The sequence below is a fragment of the Hibiscus syriacus genome, unplaced genomic scaffold, assembly GCF_006381635.1.
Source record: "Hibiscus syriacus cultivar Baekdansim isolate YM2019G1 unplaced genomic scaffold, ASM638163v2 tig00110328_pilon, whole genome shotgun sequence".
NCBI lineage: Eukaryota > Viridiplantae > Streptophyta > Magnoliopsida > Malvales > Malvaceae > Hibiscus > Hibiscus syriacus.
This window is the reverse complement of record NW_024062685.1, coordinates 2,589,519-2,606,999: the sequence shown is the minus strand read 5'-3', so window position 1 is coordinate 2,606,999 and position 17,481 is coordinate 2,589,519. Positions and strand designations below refer to the sequence as shown.

At 36.6% G+C, this 17,481-nt stretch overlaps 1 pseudogene; it reads left to right on the top strand.

The window, feature by feature from the left end:
* Nucleotides 1-868: 868 nt before the first annotated feature.
* LOC120118852 lies at nucleotides 869-15,343 on the top strand (annotated as a pseudogene).
* Nucleotides 15,344-17,481: the final 2,138 nt, after the last annotated feature.

Below are 17,481 nucleotides of genomic sequence, written 5' to 3'. Positions count from 1 at the left end.
AGTGGCCTACTACTCTACTGCAACTTACTCCATAGCTTTCAATGGAAGTTTGACTGGGTATTTTAAGGGTGCTAAGGGTCTTAGACAAGGGGACCCCCTTTCCTCTATCTTATTTGTCATGATAATGAATATTTTATCTAATTTACTCAACAATGCTGCTGTAAAAGGGGTCTTCAATTTCCATCCTAAATGTAAGAAAATTCATCTCACCCACCTTATTTTTGCTGATGATCTCCTAGTTTTATGCAAGGGAAATCTGGAATCTGTCATGGGAGTCATCACTGTTTTTGACTACTTCTATGAAATTTCAGGCCTCAAGCTTAATGTTGCAAAATGTGAAATATTTACTGCTGGAATTCCAGCTTACTCTCTTGACACTATTATTAATTCTTCTGGTTTTAAGCTTGGAAAACTACCAGTTAGATATCTGGGAATACCTCTGGTCACAAGGAAGCTTTCGATCAAAGACTGTCATCCTCTCTTAGACAAAATCAAGGTCAAACTCCATCAATGGTCCAGGAAGAAGCTAAGTTACGCTGGCAGATTGGAGTTGATCAAAACAGTTCTTTTTAGTGTGGCAAACTTCTGTTGTAGGCAACTTGTCTTGCCACAATCTATTATTAACAAAATCGAACAAATTTGTTCGAGATGTTTTTGGAAAGGTTCTGACGTTTCAGCAGTGGGAACTAGAGTTAGTTGGGGTAAAATTTGCACCCCAAAGTCGGAAGGCGGACTTGGTCTTAAGGACATCAAGTCAAGGAACAAATCTTGCATGCTTCTACTCATTAAGAAATTACTTGCAGGGGAGGGTTCCCTTTGGGTTGCTTAGATTCTCAACTATCTCATTAAGGATCATGATTTCTGGCACATGGAAGAACCGAAGAACTCAAGGTGGATCCTAAGGAAAATCATGAAACTCCGAGTAGCTGCTCGACCTATTCTTGCATCTGGAGCTGTGACTACCAAATTGATTTGGGAAGAGGTTCAAAAGAAAAACAGTAAAGTCCCATGGCATAAACTAATTTAGTTTTCATTGCACATTCCCAAGTTTAGCTTAATATCTTGGATGGTTATCTTGGATCGTCTTCCTACAAATGATAGGCTACTACGGTTTGGAATTGAAACTAATGATATGTGCATCCTCTGTTCCGAAGCAAGGGAAACCAGAAACCATCTCTTTGTTGAATGTAAAACAACTGCTTCAATATGTAATTCTATTCTTCAGCTCACAGGTATTCATAAACTTCTTCTTGCCTGCACTAATCTGCTTACTTGGGCATATAACACATGGAAAGACAAGTCCTTGCTTACTAGTATATTGAAGCTTTCTTGGTGCACTCTCAATTATACAATATGGGAAGAAAGGAATCAAAGATTTTTCGAGGAACCTGCAGATCCGAAGACGATATTCTAGCCTCAATCAAAAAGACTATAGGAATTCAACTTAGTAATAGGGTTGTCAATAGATTGGATATTATTAATCTTTCTCTTTGTAATTCCTGGGGTATAGTATGATTTTTTGTGTATCTTGTCACCCTTGTTTTATGCTTGTTTGTTTGTGTTGAATTTGAAGCAGTTACTGCTTTCATTGGGTAATAATAATCTAATTATCCAAAAATAAAAGAATCGATTAATTCAAGTAGAAGAGGAGGAAGAAGAAGATGATGAAGACTTTAAAGAAGCTTGGACTGAGGATGAAAATGAAGAAGATGGTGATGAAAATGATGAAGATTTAGAGTTCATATGCTTGTTCTGTGATTCCAATTACGGTTCCTGCGATGCCCTGTTCGACCATTGTCGTTTAACTCATTTCTTCGACTTTAATGGAATAAGAAAAGAATTGAATTTGGATTTTTATGGTTCATTCAAGCTAATCAATTATGTTCGCTCTCAGGTCTAACCCCAATCCCAGTAATTTGTTCTTCCTTTTCTCCATTTATGTTTTTTTTAAATTTTGCTTTTGCTTTCTGCTTCAGTATTAAAAAATGTTCAGATATAGTAGTTTTGAAAATGTTATTTTTGTTATTTTCTTTTTATTGGGAAAAATAGAAAAAATGTAAATGCTTTTAGAGGATAAAAATGAATAATTCCGTTAGAATTTGCTTTATGTTATAGTTTAATCAACTATATTTTTAGGATGCAAAAGACGATCAGGGAAAGAAAAGGAACTGCTTGATTTTTTAAGTTCCAGATTCTGTTTGGCAGCCAAGAAAATGATGGAAACGCAAGGGAAGTAGAGAAAATGGAGGCTAAACTGGTTTTGGTTATAATTTGATGGATAGCATGTATGAACCCAATTTCTTTTTTAATTGTCTGAAAGGTCAGAGAGTAATAAAAAGAAAATAATTGTTTTTTCCAATTACAAACTAATGAAACCCGGTATTCCTGTTTCATTGATGTTAAGTTCAACAAAAATGCTATGTTTCCTTATCTTTTTTATCATGAAAAAGAAGTTTGAGGGAAACCAAATATGTGTTTTTCTGATCAGGACACTGGACTACCTCATCTATCAGTGAAGGACCCTTTCTGCCCGCTTCTCTCACATTTTTTTTAAAGTGCTGATGAGTTTATGTGAAGTAAAGGAGTTTTAGCTTGCTGATATTCTGTGGATTAATTATTTATTTGTTTTCTACATTCCTTTTGATTTACAGGTAGCAGATAATAGATGTTGGAGTTGCGGAGCCTACTGCCAGTCCAAGCAAGATCTACAAAGTCATTTACATCAATCTGTTGATAAAGATGTTAAGCATCTTTTTGTTCATGATAAGTATTTAAATCCTTTCATGCAAGACGATTCACTTCTTTACAGTTTCGGTGGAGATGAAGAAGATGATGATGACTGTAACACATCATTTGACAAAGAGGAGATTGTTTAGTATTTTGGTAATGTTTGCATTGATGACGACGGCACTGTAGAAGATATTGAGTTGAATGCCGAGACCTATAACAAAGATAGAAAAATTGTTATGGTGGTTTCCATCGGTCATTTGAGCTTGGCATATTCTTCAAAGGGAATCACAGACAATGGATCGGATTATGGACAAAGTATTAAGTCATTAGAAAGCCATCCAAAGGATAAGCAATCGAGAATTTATATCGCGGATGTTGTAGAAAAGGATATTAAAAGATAGATACTTTGGATCATACAGTTCATTTGAAATCCATAGAGATATGATAAGTGACAAGGTATAAGATTTTCTTCTGTACTTCGATGAAAGTGTTAGTAGTGGTTTGATGCACGTATCTTTTGGTTCTTCAGATACGAACAGATGCTTATAGGCAAGCTTTATTGAAAAATCCTTCTCTCCTGAATGGTGCAGTTGTTATGGACGTGGGCTGTGGAACTGGCATACTAAGGTAACATGTTTGTTTCAGTTTCTTTTTGAGTTTTATTTAGCTATAAATTTTCATTTTATTTGTTCAAAACGAATGTGTAAACTGTATATCTTACGTCGTCATGGACCATTTCACTTTAGCTTTTTATAATTGTTTAAGTATTGAATCCTCCACCATGTTTTAAGCTTTTAGCCTCCATTTTGTTTTAGAGATATTTTCACATTTTATATAATTTGAGAATCCATCGGTTATCATTGTGAAAATTTATTGTTAAAATTCCTTTCTGTTAGACATTTCTGGCTCATGCATACGGCTTCAAGGGTAGAATGTTCTACTATGACCTTTCTCTACACCCGCCCTGTAATTCGTACATGACGTACTATGATTGAATGCTTGGGTCTTTGTTACTATCTGAATATATGTATACATGATTACATGCATGTTTTGTTTTATTTTGAGTTATTGCCTCCAACAAGGGTTTTGCTGCTGACTGCCTTTATATAGCTAGTTTATTATTCAATGCTTTTTCCTTTTTTTCAATAGATGGTGAAAATCTGAAAGCTACAAATAGCCAAAAAAGAAAATAATCAAGTGTTAACCAAATAGGCAATGCTTTAGTTCAGTCTTTAGAAATAGTAAACATACTCATGTTGCCAGGTTTCCAATTTTCAAGTTTTTCTCTCCTTTGTCAGTCTCTTTGCGGCTCAAGCAGGGGCATCAAGGGTAATTTCCATTGAAGCTAGTGAGAAGATGGCTACAGTGGCAACTCAGGTGAATTTATTTAAACTTGTAGTGCTGCAAAGGACACAAATATTTTATTGTTTTTTATTTTTTTTTCTCTTAATTGCAGATTGCAAAAGACAATGGCCTTTGGCGGAGTAAAACTGATAGGAAATAAAAATTGCCCTGGTGTTATTGAAGTGGTTCATACTATGGTTGAGAATCTAGATAAATCCATACAAATTCAACCTCATAGTGTCGACATAATTGTAAGTGAATGGATGGGATACTGCCTCCTATATGAGTCCATGCTCAGCTCAGTTCTTTTTGCAAGAGATCGATGGTTGAAGCCTGGAGGTGCAATCCTTCCTGATACAGCAACTATTGTGAGTATTTTGATAGATTTCACTTGTCCATATAGATTAACACTTCTTTGTTACTTGGACCCAGCGGTTGGTATCGGGTACAAGCATATGTTTGACATGGGAATGTTCAATTTTATCTGTGTTTTTTCTTGTATCTGGAATATCTTTGGAAGGTTTTATTCCTTAACCATATTGTTCGGATATGCATTGGAAACGGTTACTTGAAGAAAACTGAATAGTCAGAGTATCATGGACTAACTTTGCTTTGCATGTTTCCTCTTATATTTCCATTTTAGTTTGTTGCTGGATTTGGAAAGGGTGGCACCAGTCTTCCGTTCTGGGAAAATGTTTATGGCTTCAATATGTCTTCCATTGGAAAGGAAGTTGTCGAAGGCGCTGCTAAATTTCCTGTCATTGACATTATTAATCATCATGATCTAGTAACCAATGCTGCTGTGCTCCGGGTTAGTTGCTTCTGTAGTCTTATGTTGCGCCTCTATAATTCATTTAAGAACATGAGTAGGTCTATTTATTTAAAATTTTGGGGGCAATTATAATCTCTGCATTGGTTATAGGTTGTACTTATACAAGACCTTCTTTTGGTTCTTTAACATTAAGTTTTAGCAACTAGTCTTATGTTGGATAGTTCGTAACTATTTAAAGTAGAATAAAAAGAGTTGCTTATATATTGCTTGTCCTGACAAATAGCTCGATAGTTTCATTTATGGTTTTTGCATCTTTTAAGTGTGTACATTTTGGCTAAGAGAAAATAACCTCAGTGACCAAAAATGACTTATAATATACGATTTTAACCAACTTTTTTTGGATTTGCCAAAATGACCAACTAAATCGCAATGCGATCGATAATTCGCAACGCGATCTCCGGTATCGCAAATCAGTTTCCAGATTCGCAACGCGATTCTGACTATTGCATTGCGATTTTCCAAATTCGCGTTGCGATTTTCCTAATTCGCAATGCGAATACGTAAATCGCAATGCGAATTTGGAAAATTGCAATGCGATTACGTAAATCGCAATGCGAATACGTAAATCGCAATGCGAATACGTAAATCGCAACGTGAATCTGACTATCGCAATGCGATTTACATAGCGCCATTCGTATCCAACGCGTATTTTTTTTCCAAATTCCAAACACGAATATATTAATATATCGAAACACTGAACCGTCCACAGTATATCCCGTAATCGCAACTCATAACCTAAAACCCTAAATCACAACTCAGTCTCATCTCCATCTCTTACTCTCTAAGGCAACATCCGTCCCCATCTCCGACGAAATCAGTCCCCATCTCCGACGATATCAGTCTCCATCTCCGGCGAAATCATTCACGGTCAGAAATGGAAAATCAACCAAATTAACCACCGAGGGTTAGTTTTTTTAATTATTTTTATTTTGAAATTTTTGCATTATTATTAGGTTTTTCATATTGAAATTGATGATAAGTTTACTGGTGTTTTCAATAATAGATTAACCATTTCACTTAGATTGCTTATTATATTCATTCGATTGCTGCCAATACTGCTAAACTGTTTAGTCTTTAACCCTGTGAAGTTAGTATTTGTCTTTATTTTGTCTTTTGGTTGAAGTAATGCAATCCATTCAAGTTTCTTTCAATTTTAGTATTTGAAACCGAGAATGACTATCGTAATGCGATTCTGTCGTTGCGATTTTCATTTCGCGTTGTGATTCTTGCGTTACGATAGTCAAATTCGCGTTGCGATAGTCATTTTCGTGTTGCGATTTAAAGTTTCAGAAACTATTCTTCTTCTGCAAATTGAAACTTGAATGAATTGCATTACTTCAACCAAAAAACAAAAACAAATATTAAATTCACAGTGTTGCAAATTTAAGTTTGAAGAATAAACTACTATTCTTTATGTTTATTGTTCTTGTTATATCTTCACAGTGTAGTTTTTGGTATATCTAAATTGGTATGTTTATTGTTTTTGCAGAACTTTTATTCGGCTCAATTGACCTTAAGAAATAAAGTAAGCCTGGCCAAAACAATTGCATCGAAGCTTTCACCTGCACAAAGAAAAATATTTGAGGATACTTGCTTCGGGCCATGGCTGAAAGTACAACATCCGGGTGGAGATGCTATGTTTACCCATCTGTTTCTTCAAACCATGACTAACGATCTACCAGAGACTATACAACGTCGTGATGAAGAGATATGGTTTGATTTTCCACCGGCGTATATGTTTTTTGGGCGGGAGGAGTTTTGCTTAATCACCGGTCTATACTTCGGACACGATGATGTAGATCGGTACACTAGACATATTACCCGCCTATCATGGTTTTCCCGGGTTTTTCCTGAGCTGTCAACGGAGAAGTCGAATTTGCACGTGGAAGACTTGACGAGATTATTGAATAAGAAAGATGGTTTTACTCGGATGGATGACGTCGATGTTGTCCGAGTATGCCTTCTAATACTTTTGCAAGCCGGCTTTTTAGGCAGAGAGGCCCGACAACCTATTCCTAATGATCTAATTAAATTGGTAAAGGACCTAAATGCATGGAACCTGTTTCCGTGGGGTTCGTATCTATGGAGAGCTACATGGAATAAGTTTTCGTCTGCCTTTGATGATCGGAAAAGTTTGCGTGGCGATGGTTCCAAATACACTTTGTCAGGCTTTATTTGGGCCTTTAAGGTAATAATTTTTATATAATGTTTCCAAAATTATAATTAATTCTTTAACAATTACTAATGTTTGTTATTATATTGTTTGTAGATTTGGATATTTGAGGCCTTTCCCGCCATGCAGACATATGCATTAAAAACTTCTAATGATATTCCTAGGGCTATTTCCTGGAAGAGGAAACGGTCCTTGCAGCAATGGGAAGATTTACTACCGTATACTACAATAAATAATGTAAGTTAACACAAATACTACCATATGTTTATAAACAAGTTATTACTAGTACACGTTTAACTTTGTTTGAGCTTTTATATTGTTAGGAGGCCAACACTCCATTACACAGGCTGACACCCACGGAAGCTGAGCTTGCTACTGATTGGTGGCAAGCTAGTAAGCTTTTTTTTGATGGCACGGATGATGAGCAGTCACCACTTCGAGAGCCATCACCTCACCCAGAGCCATCACCTGATCGACCCGAATATACACCTCCACAACGAGAGTCATCACCTATTATGTCACATCATCAAGCCTCTTCTCTACCATCACCTCATGATAGGCGACCGGCAAAGATGCCACGACGTTTATCTCTTTGTTCTCCACCTCCACCTCCACCTCCACGGGATGAGTTAGGGGAGTTACGTAATGAGGTCAATGCCTTGCGTGAGGAGGTCGGTACTTTACGCGATGACAATGGTGCATGGCGTGTTGAGGTGTCTACTTTACGTGGTGAGGTAGCAGCTCTACGTGAGATTGTAGCATCGTTGCAGAACAAGGTTCATACTCTACGCAACGAGGTAAGTTTAATATTTTTCATATTTAACTTGATGATAAATTTACTCGTAATTTCACTTAGATTGCTTAGTAAATTCATTCGGTTGCTGCCAATACTATTTAATTGTTTATTCTTTAACCCTGTGAAGTTAGTATTTGTTTTTGGTTGTCTTTTGGTTGAAGTAATGCAATCCATTCAAGTTTCAATTTGCAGAAGAAGAATAGTTTACTATCGCAATGCGAAAATGACTATCGCAACGCAAAAATGACTATCGCAACGAGAGAATCACAATGCGAAATGAGAATCGCAACGCGAAAATGACTATCGCAATGCAAAAATGATTTTCGCAATGCAAAAATGACTATCGCAATACGAATTTGACTATCGCAACGAAAGAATCGCAATGCGAAATGAAAATCGCATTGCGATTCTCCCGTTGCGATAGTCAAATTCGTATTGCGATAGTCAAATTCGCATTGCGATAGACATTTTCGCATTGCGATAGTCATTTTCACGTTGCAATAGTCATTTTCGCGTTGCGATTTTAAGTTTCAGATTCTATTCTTCTTCTGCAAATTGAAACTTGAATGAATTGCATTACTTCAACCAAAAGACAAATACTAACTTCACAGTGTTGAAAATTTAAGTTTCAAGAATAAACTACTACTCTTTATGTTGTCATTGAACCTGCACTAAACCTATATGTTGTCCTTTTAAATGTTTATATAAGTGCTTACTTCTGGAATGTTATCTGATGCATTTTGTGAACAATGATATAATAATGACTTGGGTGAATACCGTGCAAGTTTGAAATATATTTGTCTTTGTTTTCACTATTTAATATCATGTCTGTTTATTTACTGATTTATGTATTAATTTATTTTTAGCGGCCCGCTAAGGTGGATGATCTACGTCGGGTTTTTCTTGCAAGACGGAGTTCACGCATCAGACGGCGTGCACGTGCCATTACGTCTCCGTTCACTCCAATAGTGCGAAGAATCCGTAAGAAAAAGCCTGACTCACCTGTCATCGTTCAAGAGGCCTCCCCTATCGTTCAAGAGGCCCCTATCATCCCTCAAGAGTCCCCTCCCACCGTTCAAGAGGCCACTGTCATCGTTGAAGAGGTCCCTCCCAACATTCTAGAGCCCGATTCACACGGCGTAATATATGGAATTATTGAGAAGCCCCCTCACGTGCCGAACATGATGGATGACTGTTGGCTTTCGTATAAGTTACCGGCCAGTACCATTCCGGCAGATGAAGTGGAGAGGAAACAACTACCGAAAATAATTCTGGATAATACCCTTTGGGCTAAGACCGCAGTTGATTTTTATCTACATGAGCGGAGCCAAGGGTGTTACGCTGACATATACAAACTTAACGATGATATGCATTTGTTGATTGAACGGTCTTGGTGGGGTGTATTATTAGGGGTTGAAGACAACGGCTATTTCGATAGGGGGTAAGTCTTATATTTCTTCTTATATTTCAGTTTGATTAATTTTTTTTAAAATTTATGTAATTCACTAATATATGTCTTTTTTTGTAAAACAACATATTGATGCATGGGTGACACGTCTTCTAATTGTAAGGAAATTGAAGAAAAATATAAAAAAACGCGATATACAATTATGCCGACGTCTTTTCACGTAGTTCACTTGAAGAATCAAAGACATGATTTATATGTGTTGGCTAATGGACAAGCTAAACTTTATCCTGCATGGTGGGAGATCGATAAGGTTAGTATATTTGTTTAAATATTTTAAAGGTGTTTATCCCTATTTTGGAACGTACTCAATAGTATATGACAGCATGATAAATTACATATCATTGTCTGATTTGAGAGATATTATTAAGGGATGGAGCTCTCATTTGGCTAAATTCTTGGATGCAATTAATTATTGGACTAATTCTGGAAACAAGAAGCCAAAGAAGTTCAATGTTATAGTTATCAGAGACGAGACCGCGCCACAACAAACGAAGGAAGCCAGAGGGGATTGTGGTCCTCTCGTATGCATGTGCTTGGAGCGTTTGACGACAGGAAGTACACAGTTTCTACCTCCCACCGATAGAGATAGAGGTGCAGTAGGCTTGTGGTTTCGGCATTTTATGGCTAGAGCGATATATGCGAGACGCTGCCTACCTGCATCCGCGTTATGAAAGTGTCCATAAACAATTTGTAAGTCAAATGCAAGTGTTGTTAAACATATATACTCTTTTTGGTTTGAAAATGTTTGGTTAAGTAGCTAGAATTCAATAATTTATTGTTTGTAGGTTTTAGATGTGTAGAAAGTGTTGTTGATTCAATGTTTGGTTTCTGCAGGTTAATCCTGAAGTGAGTTGCGTGAAATGGATGTATGGGTGCAAAAGTTGATTCAATAATTGATGAGGAAATAATTCTTATTATTTTTTTTATTGTTTAATTGATTTGTAAAAGATGATTTGTAAATGTTGATTTGTTTAATTGATGTGTACATAATTATTATTTGTGCTTGTTTAATTGATTGAAATGTAATAGTTGATTTGTTGATTTCAATCTACATTATGTTGAATGCAGAACAGACTATCGCAACGAGAGAATCGCAATGCAAAATGAAAATCGCAACGAGAGAATCGCAATGAGAAAATGAAAATCGCAACGCGAAACTAAATTCGCGTTGCGATTTTCATTTTCGCATTGCGATTCACTCGTTGCGATTTTCATTTCGCATTGCGATTCTCTCGTTGCGATAGTCATTTCTGTATTGCGATAGTCAATTCCGCGTTGCGATAGTCATTTCCGTATTGCAATAGTCATATTCGTGTTGCGATTTCCGCGTTGCGATAGTCAAATAAATGTCTAATAAGTGATAACAACTGAACATATCATAGCAATGTTCAAACTCAAGTTACTAATACATGCCTAACTGAAAATGTTAAAAGTTCACACATAATATACACATAATACAACGTTTGCATTTAAAAATCACCTAAGTTAACAGTCCTAAAAGGTAAAGCCGGTTGTGATTGGGATTTTGATGAGGATCCATATTTTGGTAGAGGAAAAGATGATTGTGATGGCACTGGTGATCCACATGTCAACCTTGTATGACCACTTTCCTTGCACCGACTACAGGTCGATCTCTTCTTCTCTTCACCTTTAGACGGTATACGATCGTGACTTTTTGGTCGGTCAGGTAGCCTTCTGTCCATGGCTGGTGGCAAAACTGTTTGTAAGTCATCTGGTATGTCCCACTCAGAAGGATGTGGAATAGGGTAGACAATCTCGACATAAGTATGTCGATATACTTCTATAGTGTAGCAATCCATAGCGTATGCGCTTGAATCATCTTGGTTTAGATGAAGAGCAACTTTTATAACATGGCCACACGGATAACTAGATGTTTGCCATTTCATACAACTACACGTCTTTGCATTTAGATCGACAAGCCCATTTAAGTTATTATCCAGTACTTCAAACAAAGTGTTTGAACATGGTTCAACTCTCCATGACGTTGACTTCACAACACGTTTCGTTATCTTTTTTTCAGTCCATGGTGTAACACGATGTTCCAATGTTCCTGTAAATTTAAATAAATAATACTTAGTAAAATATATGATAAGTTACGAATTTAAAGAAATAATATCTGCATGGTTTCTTTTCTTGTAGTACCACTGTTGAATAGAGGCTCGAAAAAACTCCATTAACATAGTAATGGGTAATTTCCGGGAATGACGACTTAGAGCGTTGATTGATTCTGCACTATTAGACGTCATGAAACCATATCTTGCTCCAAGTTGATGTACTCTTGACCATCTTTCAAACCCGACATCTTCTAGTGTTTGAGCACACTAAGGCAAAACACGTCTTAAACAGTTTATATGCTTATTAAAATCCACTTCCCGATAAGCTTTTACAGCCTTCCAGTATGTCCATTTATGATTTTTTATACCAGCAAACCTTGATTTTAGATTTCTATACAAATGAACACCACAAAGTCCATGAAAAGCATCTGGGAAACACCTTCTAACAGCGTTATCAATTGAGTTTGCCCTATCGGATATGATTGTCAGATTGCTAATAGGACCTATGCAATCCCTAAGATGCCCATAAACCATGTCCATGAATCAGTGGTTTCAGATTTGCGAACCCCGTAAGCTATTGGCAGTATCCCATTGTTAGCATCCATGGCTACTGCTAATAAGTTTACTCCAAGGTATCGACCTTTTAAATGTGCTCCGTCAACTATAATAACTGGGCGCATGCAAGTAATAAACGAACGAATCTACAAAATCATATACACAAGAAATATAATCATTTAAATATGAAATGCATGTAACTAACAAAAATGAGTCAACAAAATTATATTGATTTACTATCCGCAGCACCAATGGCGATAAACAACAACTCAAAGCGTCCATCTCTATCTGTTTTGATATGAGTTACCGACCCATGATTTTTCAGCTTTAAATTGTGACAATAAGCCGACAGTTGGGCAAACGATGCTTCTGGCGACCCCCTCAACAATTTCAAGGCATAACATTTGGCTCTCCAAGCTTGAGAATATGAGATACTAATCTTGAACCGAGCATTCATGTCAGTCATAATTTCATGTGCTCGATATACCCTGCCATTCAAAAACATTAACTCAGCCAGAAAACCACCCAACACCTTTTTGTTTGCCTGTCTATGGTGAGGAAAAACTTGGGTTCTTGAACATGTATGTTTATCAATAAAAGTCCTAACTTGAAACATTTCGCAATCTTTTATCCTCTTTGCAATCATACGCCACGTACAATTTTTGTCAATCATACACCTTGTTTCGAAACGATCTTTGCTTGATTTGTTAACTTTTAGTTGATAGCCATCTTCCACACATTTCGTATACAAAGCTATCTTAAAGTCTTCCTTTGTATCAAAACAATCATCTTTCTTGATACGAATAATTTTTGTGTAACAATCAACTGCTATCTTTACCAACTCTTCTTCCGGTATCTGAAGTAATTCTGGCATATTCCAGTTATACTCCCGTGGCATTTTCTTCAGGGACTTTTATTTGGGGATTTCTTCTTCTTCTTTTTCTTCTTCAGGGTTATATGAATTACAGAATGGATGTTCAACATGTTCATTTACAGTCGTAACTTCATCCTCATTATCATCAACAACATCTTCCTCGGCAACGGCTGTTTCATCATCAAAATTTGGGTATTGACCAATATCAAAATCATTACACGCAGGGTCTGTTTCTTCTTCTGAAAAATCATCAAAATCTGAGTATTGACCAAGATCAAAGTCCGGGTATTGACCAAGATCAAATTTCGAATACTGACTAGTACTCACAATTTTTTCTGTTGGCTCATCATCGTCTATCTAGTCAATACGAAAACCGGAATTTGGTGCTGAAAGTTGATTGGGATTTGGATTAGGGAAAGGTTATGGGTTTTGAGATTGTGTTTGGTATTGGAAATGTGGTGAAACAATATTTGCTTGGTGATGAAATTGTGATGGAACCATTAAATTTTGAGCACCATAAACTGGGGTTGAAAAACTTAGTTGATTACTACCCGCTACTGACCCAACTTCACTACTTCTAGGTTCAACAACATACAATGTAACATCATCACTTGAAACACTAATGTAAGCAATGAATCGTTCAACATCTTTATTGTCGGTTAACAAATAAACTTTACCATTTCTCTGATAAGATAGCCTAAATCCACTTAGGGGCTCTAAATTCAATTTATTTGCAACACGTGACATTAGAGTTTCATAAGTTAACTTTTTTAATGACAGTTTTAGTTGAAGATTCATGGGTAAAGGCATATATTGTAAAACACCATGAACATTCTCCCATGACCCTCCAAAACACAAAACTATCCAAACATGATCAACATTAGATGATTTCATTATTGTAAATTAATTTACTAAACAAACGAGCTGCGAAACTAATACCTGTTGCCGGATGGGGAAGGATGTTGTTGGATATAGGAACAGATGTCGCCGGAGAGAGTGATAGATGAAGATGGAATGAGTTGCGATTTAGGGATTTAGGTTATGAGTTGTTGCTGCTGCGTAGTTATATACCCAAAACATTTGTGTTGCGAAACTAAAACCTGTTGCGAATTCAGAAATCGAGTTGCGAATTTGAAATTCAGTATTGCGATAGTCAGAATCTCGTTGCGATAATCAGATTCGTGTTGCGATTTATGTATTCGCATTGCGATTTTCCAAATTCGCGTTGCGATTTACGTATTCGCATTGCGAATTAGGAAAATCGCATTGCGATAGTCAGAATCGCGTTGCGAATCTGGAAACTGATTTGCGATACCGGAGATCGAGTTGCGAATTATCGATCGCATTGCGATTTAGTTGATCATTTTGGCAAATCCAAAAAAAGTTGGTTAAAATCGTATATTATAAGGCATTTTTGGTCACTGAGGTTATTTTCTCTTTTGGCTAATATCTAGGCTTGAATCAATTTGGTATTTGTTATCCACAAATTCTGCGTATATGCTGTATTATGAACATAGAGAAGGATGCCTAAAGTTTTAGCTATAATTTGTTCTCCTTCAATATTTTGACAATTAAAGTGACCTGTTTCATGCGTGCATAAGGGTGTCAGTGCTGTGCCCAATCCATCGTAACGAAAATTACCGTTGCCCATACATTTTAACTGTCGTCTTACCTTTCCCACATTTTATTTTCATATTTGCATAGTAATTAATTCAGTTTAAGGAGTTCTGTTTTCGTTTATACCTCTTTTCTCATTGAGGTTCGCTGGTCACCAGAAATTTTAAGTGTTTTTAGAGGCTTGTGGTTGTGTGGGAATGCTTTGCTGAGAGTTTCATTAAATGTACCTTGTATATGGCCAATGATGATTGCTATCCTGGTTTTGGCAATTAGTTTGCGACTTAATTGTTTTTATATTTGGACAATATATTTATATCGACTATAAAAACCCAGCAGTACTTGGCTCGTATCATCTTTGTATCCTTCACAGTATTAGCCTAGGTTTCAGTGAATATATGATCTATGTATTTGGGTTGTGTGACTGACCGTGTTTTACTTCAGAGCTTTGACCTTGCAACTATGAAACCCGATGAAGTAGATTTCACTGCGACTGCTGAGATAGAAGCAAAGTTCGATAATATGGATCACAAGGCAACCCCATGTTATGGGGTTGTTTTATGGTTCGACACAGGATTTACCAGCAGGTTCTGCAAAGAAATGCCAACCGTTTTGTCTACATCACCACATACGCTTAAAACTCACTGGTCACAGACGATCCTCACATTTCGGAAACCAATATCCATAGCATCAAGGGAATTTGCTGCAGAAGAAGCTGCAGATGTTGGAACAGATGCCTGTCCGGCATCGAAAATTCTTTTGCGTATCAGCATTGCTCGTGGGACGCAACATCGGTGCATTGACATATCCCTTGAAGCTGCTGGAGTGAGCCCCAATGGACGGAAACACAGTAGGTCAGCGCAAATGTTTAATTTAACGTAATGATATTGTGTATTTGGTAGTGTTTTGTGTGGAAGAGAGAGAAGAATTGTAGTAAATGCTAGTAATGTTGCTTCGTTTATTTTCAGAAAATGTTTTGTTTTCAATCTTTGATGTTGGAAGACTGAAAGTGAAGTATGTTAAGCATACGATTCAAAGATTTTCTAAAACGTGCCATTAAATAGCATTTTGCTTAATATTTGCATCACTTGACAAGAAAAAGGTCACAAAATGCAGGCTTGTATGACCTTTGTAAAATTAAATAGCAAGGTGCACAAACTACTTTACAAATGAAAAGTAAAAAGAAAATTGGGTTTTGAGGATAAAACTGCCCAGAAAAAAATCATGCACTGTACAATGTCCATGTAATATGTTATTGAAATATAATTCTACAATCTGTCTAACTGAGAATGACATACATATTACCATCTTGAATATAACCCCATTATCCATCTTACTCATAAACAAGCTGCTTGACCAGTGGCTCATAAAATTAGGATATATGTCTTACGGTATGAGTGTCTGCATGTATTGAACAATTTTTTTTTTTTTAAGATTAGCTTTAACTTGCAAACAACTTCAATATGTCCATCTTGTATAGTACACCACCTCCCTTTGTGTGGGAAACAAATACTAAATGAAAACACCAAAATATGTGCCTGATCTTGTCAATTTCAGATGGGTCAGGGCAATACAAGGAAGGACACTGCAGTACACCCACACAGTACAAAACATCAATTGATGGCTGAGAAGCATTATATCTTTTCACCATGCATTTAAAAGTATGCCATCAACTTTAGAAAATCGTTGTTTATACTAAAAAAAAAAGAGAAGAGCAGTATCCATTACAAAGCTACACGCACATAAGGGCACCTACTTGCGTACAAGGCTCATGCTCACAAAATCAGCCTGCTTTTCCTTCGCCTAATTGATTAAAGTGACATAGGTAGTTAGTAAAACAGATGTCACATAACCACCAAATATACTTTTAGGGGAAAAAGAGGAGCGAACTTAACCATAAATGTTAGGGTTAAAGTACTTAAAAAAAGTCAAAATAACTATTTTTTGGATCGTTAGGAGAAATTTTATAGTACATTTATTTATTTAAAGTAATTGATTTTATATAACAAATTAATATTATATCATTTTGATGTCAATAAATATCAATTATAATTTTTAATAAAAAAACATAAACAAATAAATATATCTAATTATATATAAATATAAAAGATATAATTACATCTAAAATGAAATAAATCCGAACCCTTACCTAGCACAAATCTAAGAAAACATACTAGGGATGGCAACGGGCCGGGTTCGGGCCGGGTATTGGTCCCCCCGTCCCCGTCCCCGTTTAAAAAACCGGTACCCGTCCCCGTTTAAAAAACCGCGGGGATTTAAACGGGGATCCCCGTCGGGTAATCGGGGAAAACCGCGGGGAAACGGGTATCCCCGTTTAGCACAAACGATTATTTAAACGGGTATTGGGCCAGGTATTGGGTCGGGTATTGGGTCGGTATTGGGCTGGGAATCGGGCCGGGTATATATATATTTAAATTAAATATATATTTTTTATTTAAATTAAATTTATTAATATTATATATATATATATAAAAATAATTATTTTTAATATTTATCGGGGCGGGTATCGGGGCGGGTAATCGGGGCGGGTAATCGGGGCGGGGATTACCAAACCCGTCCCCGTCCCCGTCCCCGTTTAAAATAAATGGGTTTTCCCCGTCCCCGTCCCCGTCCCCGTTTATCATCCCCGAACCCGACCCGTTTAATTCGGTTTTCGGTTTTCCCCGTCGGGTTCGAGTTTTTTTGCCATCCCTAAAACATACCCAACCCTCTTCAATTGTCCTCTCTTAATAATTTTTTATTTATATTTAAATAATAAAATTTAGGACAAACTCTGCGGCCGTTACAAACTCTGCGGCAGATTTCAATTTTTTTCGTTCATGGCAGCGGTGGTGGTCTTACCCGATCACCACCTGTCATTTTGTTGTTGTTATGTTTTTCTTGTATTTACTATAATAATACTCTTAGCCCTTTCTTTAGTAAAGAGTATCATAGTTATCAGTGTTTTTGGACTCTCGGTACATGCTTTTATTTGGTTTTCTTCTTGGTTTTTTATTTTA